Raw genomic sequence first — 6176 nt, 5'->3', positions numbered from 1 at the left:
CTGTGGTCTTTGCTTTGAAGATTTGGAGACACTATCTGTATGGCGCGCAATTTCAGGTGTTCAGTGATCATAAGAGCTTGAAATACCTCTTTGATCAGAAGGAGCTTAATATGAGGCAAAGGAGATGGATGGAGTTTCTTAAAGATTTTGATTTCGATCTCCTTTATCACCCTGGGAAGGCTAATGTGGTGGCAGATGCATTGAGCAGGAAGTCAGTGCATATTTCAGCCTTAATGGTCAGAGAGTTAGAGTTGGTGGAAAGCTTCAGAAATTTGAGGTTGCAGGTAGAATTTGGAGCTGACAGCATCAGATGCAGTAATTTGGTGGTGTCCAATGACTTGTTGAAGCGTGTTAAAGAAGAGCAGTCGAAGGATGTTGAGCTCCAAACGTCATCCAGTTTGATTGGGACTGAGCAAGGAAAAGATTTTGCTTTGGGGGCTGATGGTATCTTAAGATTCAAAGGTAGGGTCTGTATCCCTAGTAATTCAGAAATGAAGAGGTTAATCCTTGAGGAAGGTCATAAAAGCCGTTTTAGCATGCATCCTGGCATGACTAAAATGTATCAGGACCTCAAGGAGTCTTTTTGGTGGTCCGGTATGAAGAGAGATGTAGCTCAGTTCGTCGCTTCTTGTTTGACTTGTCAGAAAGCGAAGGTAGAGCATCAGAGACCGGGAGGTTTATTACAGCCATTACAAATTCCAGAGTGGAAATGGGATAGCATCGCTATGGACTTTGTTACCCATTTGCCACGCACTATCCGAAGGCATGATGCAATATGGGTAATAGTGGACCGATTGACCAAGAGTGCTCACTTCTTGGCGATCGATTTGAGAATGTCGATGGCGAAGTTGGCGCAGCTGTATGTTAAGGAGATAGTAAGGTTGCATGGAGTGCCTTCGAGTATTGTATCGGATAGAGACCCGAGGTTCACGTCCAGATTTTGGCAAACTCTTCAGAGTGAGATGGGAAGCAGACTTCAGATGAGCTCGGCGTATCATCCCCAAACAGATGGACAGTCTGAGCGGACGATCCAATCGCTTGAAGATTTGTTGAGGACTTGCATTTTGGATCACTTAGGGGTATGGGATGAGATATTGCCACTGGTTGAGTTCACTTACAACAACAGCTATCAGGCTAGTATCGGCATGGCACCGTTTGAAGCGTTGTATGGGAGGCGTTGTAGAACACCTCTTTGTTGGTTTCAGGATGGAGAAGCAGTTTTGACGGGGCCAGAGATAGTTCAGCAGACTACAGAGAAGGTGAAGCTAATACAAGAGAGGATGCGAGCATCTCAGAATCGGCAGAAGTCCTATGCTGATCGGAGACGCAAACCGTTAGAATTTGCAGTTGGGGATCATGTGTTCCTCCGAGTGACTCCTACTACAGGTGTAGGAAGAGCCATTCGTGCTAGGAAACTTTCTCCTAGATATCTTGGTCCTTACCAGATTCTTCGACGAGTAGGACCCGTAGCTTATGAGATAGCCTTGCCACCTCGGTTAGCTAACTTGCATCCAGTGTTCCATGTATCTCAATTGAGAAAATACATGTCTGATCCTTCTCATGTGCTTGAAGTTGACGATGTGCAAGTCAGGGAAGATTTGTCTATTGAAGTGCAACCAATAAGGATTGAGGAGAGTCAAAACAAACAACTTAGAGGAAGAACTGTCCAACTTGTCAAAGTGATCTGGAACAGTGGAACAGGCGACTCTACCTGGGAATTAGAGGACGAGATGAGAGAAACTTACCCCCACTTGTTCTGATAAGCCTAATTTTCGAGGACGAAAATTTTTGAGTTGGGGAGAATGTAAGGACCGTGCGTCCTTTTAAAATAGAAAGTGGTGGGGAAGGGTTTCAAAAGGTGGCTGCTGCACTTTGTTAGTGGGGGAAGGAGCCCAGTGGACGGCTGCACGATGATGGTGGACGGCTGAGTGGAGTGGGCGGCTGGTGGATGGTGGACCTCTCCACCAAGAAGTGCTCCAAGCACCATCATCACTTACCTCCATTAGTGGATTGGGCACTGAGGAAGGAGAGTGGGACGGCTGGGGTTTGATAGGCAGTGGAGTGCCATTCCTTTCTTTCTTTCTTAAAGGGAGAATCGTGAGCTTTGAAGAGGGTTGGATTCGGCACTTGGAGATTCTGCAGAGGGAGAGAGCTTGCTGCACGTACAGGAGAAGGAGAAGAAGAAGCTTGCTTCATCCAGTGGTGAGGCAGAGAACGTTTGGAATTTCTGCATTCAAGTTTGGCTAGGAGGTCTTCAAGAGGTAAGGGGAGTTGGATTTTCTGGATGTTGATAGTAGTTGCATGAGTAGGATGCTGGAAAATTGTGGTTGTATGTATGGGTGGATTGAAATTGATGTGTTGATTCATGTATGTAATCTTGTATGCTTTGGAATTGAAGAAAATTGGAATTTCATAGCTTTTTAGTCATTTGGAGAGGAAGTGAGGTAGTGATTTTGAGCGTTTGGGGTCTAGAGTGTTATTGAGCCTTTGGAACAGTTTCACCCACTGTATTATGACTTGTTAGAACCATCAAATTGATCAAACTAGGTGTAAAGCGGTAGAATTGGATTTTGAGTATCAAAGTTATGAAAATTGATGTTTTATGGTTGAATTTGAGTATGAATCCCTTAAGAATTGAATAAGGAACGGTTATAATCAATTAGGTAAGTCCAATCTAGTATAAAACATGAATTAAGGGTGTTAGAAGTTAATTAAAAAGGGTTGAAAATGGTAAGAGAGGTTCTGACCTCAAATCTGCAGAATTCTGCATTCTGCAGAATTCTGCATTCTGCATCAGGTCGCGCCCGAGCGCGCGATGCTGCAAAGTGCGTTCGTCCATGACTTCTGTGCGTTCGTCCAGTTTGATCCAAATTGGACGTTCGTCCGTTTTAAGCCACATTGGACGTACGTCCAAATGGCTGGAACAAGCGTTCGGCCTTAAATTCAGTGTTGAGCGTTCGGCCTTTGTTTTGTTCTGATGGTGAACGTCCGGTCTCGGTTTTGTTGGGAGCGTTCGAGTTCAATTTAGACTCTAAGTTTCAAATCATAAGCGTTCGTTCATGGATATGATTGTTAACGTTCGGCCTCAGGTTGGTATTCTTGGATTTGAATCTTGAACGTTCGGTTTTGATGTATAAATAAGCGTTCGGCCTTTATTTGATAGTATTAAGTTTGAATCTTGAGCGTTCGGTATTATTATTATGGGATTAGAAATTCTTAGCGTTCGGCCTGTTGATCTCATAGCGTTCGTCCGTTTTGAGCAACATTGGACGTTCGTCCAAATGGCTAGCGTTCGGCCTTGTTAGTTTAGCGTTCGACCAAATATTGTTGAATCCAATATGACGTTCGGCCTAATTGTGTTCAAGCGTTCGGTCAAATTTTGTTAAAAGTCTTAGCGTTCGTCCTAGGTGTCAATATAAGCGTTCGGCCTAGTGGTGTGAAATAGCGTTCGGCCTGTTATGAAATAATGTTCGTCCTAAGTTTAATCAGCGTTCGGCCTGCTGGTAAATAGCGTTCGTTCAATATCGTTTGGCAGATAACGTTCGTTCCAATAGTGTTATGAAAATATCGGGTTTTAAGTTCATTTTCTTGAATTGAATTATGTGAAAAATGTTTGGAAATTATATACTGTGATGGGATACGTTGGATTTAATGTGATATTATGGAGGTATCTGGTTATTCATTAATTGGGATAAGGTTTAAAGTAACAGTATGATTCATGAACGTAATTCCATTATCCTCAAGGAGAGGATACATGGTGGTGTTTTGGGGTTGTATAGAATGATTACATGGTAGCTCAGTTTTGGGGGTCATCCTGAATCTCCAATGGTCTTTCTTTTCATGTAGAGAGGATTGAACATGTGGTGAGGAGTAGCAGGAGGTCCTAGTCTTGGATGCTTCCATATGATCCAAGGTGAGTAATAACGGATTAACCTCGTGATTGTGGCCGGGCGGGAGTGCCCAAATGTTTCACCAGGCGGTAGTGCCTAAAGTTCCACCAGGCGGTAGTGCCTAAAGTTTCACAAGGCGGGAGTGCCAGGGCGGGAGTGCCCAAATTTCATAAAGCCACCACGAGTGCAAGACCCGCCATAGCTCGGTAATCATTCTAGTCCGGACGAGTCGGTCTATAAAGGAACAAGTCGGGGTATAAAGTAACAAGTCTTGTGATGTCAGTTTACCATGTTTGGATGAATGTTTACATGTCCCGGAAGTATGTGAAATATGGATCAAGGAGTATGCTTTAATTGTTCTTTTATATGAATCTATGAATGATTGCATGAATTAACTGTGCTGTATGTATAACATGCTTTTTATATCTAGCTCACCCTTGCATTGTTTGTGTTATGTGCTGTTTGGGTATGTTTCTTTGGCGATGATCATCCACTTGGATGGGAGCAGATGACGGAGAGGATACTTTGGAAGCAGCCCTTGATGGAGACGGAAGTGCTGCAGCTTAGATTAGATAGACTTATTTCGTAATTCTTAATGTTTGGAGGAACTCATGTGTGTTTTAAGTTTTAAATTCTCCGTGATTTTCATGGAGAAATTCTAATACTCTTGTTGTCAATTCCGCACTATTCTGAGGATGACTGTAATCCTTAAATTACTCTTGACTGCTTTCCTATATTATGCATGATGACGTCTTTATTATATATGAATGATGTATATAATCGGGACGTTACAACATGCACATTTTCTAATGTTTTTAAGTTGTTCCATCCTACACTAAATAGGTTTTATAAAAACTGACTTCGTTTATAAAAGAAAGAGGAAATCAGTCTGGTCTCGGAGAGAATAAGACTAGATATAAGAAATCTGGATTCGGTTTAATTAGTGGACACCTAAATATATTTTTAACGGAAGTTGCTTATTAGAGTTATTTAAAAATGGTCTTGAACATAAGAACTAATTAAAATTAAAGAGAAATATTCATATAAATATTTTTTTCATTAAAGATATTTTTAATTTAAAAAATTATATGAAAGACCTATACTGGAATAATATTTTATTAATAATAATGAGTATTTTACATTGAGAAAAAAAAATGTTTATAAAAATAGCATTTAATTCTCAATCTTAAACACATTTTTCACGAATGAGGTGAAAACTATTTAAGGTGAAGCAGCCAAAGTGTCTATCCAGTACCAAGGGAATGACGAAAGTCAAAGTTAAAACAAAGGGGAAGAAAGAAAACATAATCTTGGATATTGATGTGACATAATATTTATAGAGAGACACGAGCTAAAGAACTTGGGTTCTATTCTGAAATTCTTCTTTGTTTAAGCACTGGGATAATAATCTGCAACTGTTACGTTGAAAACTACGAAACAATTGGAACCATAAGTTTTATATTAGATTTTAGAGCAACGCAAAAATCTTTTCTTGTTATTCTGTCTTGCTTCTGTCTCCCAGTGTTCGGTGTAAGTGGTCATAATTCTGCAAACCAAACTTTTTCAACGACCATAATTGCCTAATTGTGTGGTTCATTTTGTATTTTTCGGGTGAGTTAGAATCCAAAGAAGATGCAGAAATTTGAAGTATAATGCACTAGCTGATGGCAATTCACATGTGTTCCAGTCACTACTGAAATAAAAAAGAAAAGAAAAATCATTGTTAAAACTTGTTTAGTTCTACATGACTTTTAACAGTAAGGGTAATTGATGGAATGGAGCAACAAATGTAATAATAAGTTTGGTTAGCTTATTTTTTTATTGGTCTGTCTATGAAAAAGTACCTTTAATAAGATGGAATGAAATCTTCCATGTGCTCCCTTTGTGAATTGTGGTGAGAGGGAATTTCAAACAAGAAATGAGTCTGAAGCAGGCTTTAATGTGAAGTCTGTTAAGTGCTACAATGTCAGCTTCATGGTGTGGTCAAGTGGGGAGAATACGACAGCTACAACTCGTGATTTATGGTCCTAAATTCTCTATATCAGGGATGCAGTTGTTGTGTATTTTTGAGTATTTGAGTTCAGCCACTAGTGCGGTATTTGCTGGTTTATGCCAAAGTAATCATATAGGTTCGTGAGAAAAATTATGGTCGCATATTTTTCAATAGTTACAAGTAGACTACACTGGTGATCTTGTTTTCTTGGCAAAGTTTATGAAGATTTGACCAATGTGGAGACATTATTTTCATAATACAAAACGTCCTATCTTTGAGTTAGTAATGATAGA

At 40.3% G+C, this 6176-nt stretch overlaps 1 long non-coding RNA gene across 1 annotated transcript; it reads left to right on the top strand.

Moving 5' to 3' along the window:
• Positions 1-2077: 2077 nt before the first annotated feature.
• On the top strand, positions 2078-4692 carry LOC148206770 (uncharacterized). Its single transcript, XR_015786459.1, has 2 exons — positions 2078-2261; positions 4399-4692. It is a non-coding gene; the product is annotated as an uncharacterized LOC148206770 (long non-coding RNA).
• The last annotated feature ends 1484 nt before the right edge of the window (positions 4693-6176 follow it).

Source organism: Vigna umbellata, chromosome 1 (genome assembly GCF_029865625.1).
Source record: "Vigna umbellata cultivar VRB3 chromosome 1, Vumbellata_1.0, whole genome shotgun sequence".
In the NCBI taxonomy this organism is placed as follows: Eukaryota; Viridiplantae; Streptophyta; class Magnoliopsida; order Fabales; family Fabaceae; genus Vigna; species Vigna umbellata.
This window is presented reverse-complemented; position numbering and strand designations above follow the sequence as displayed.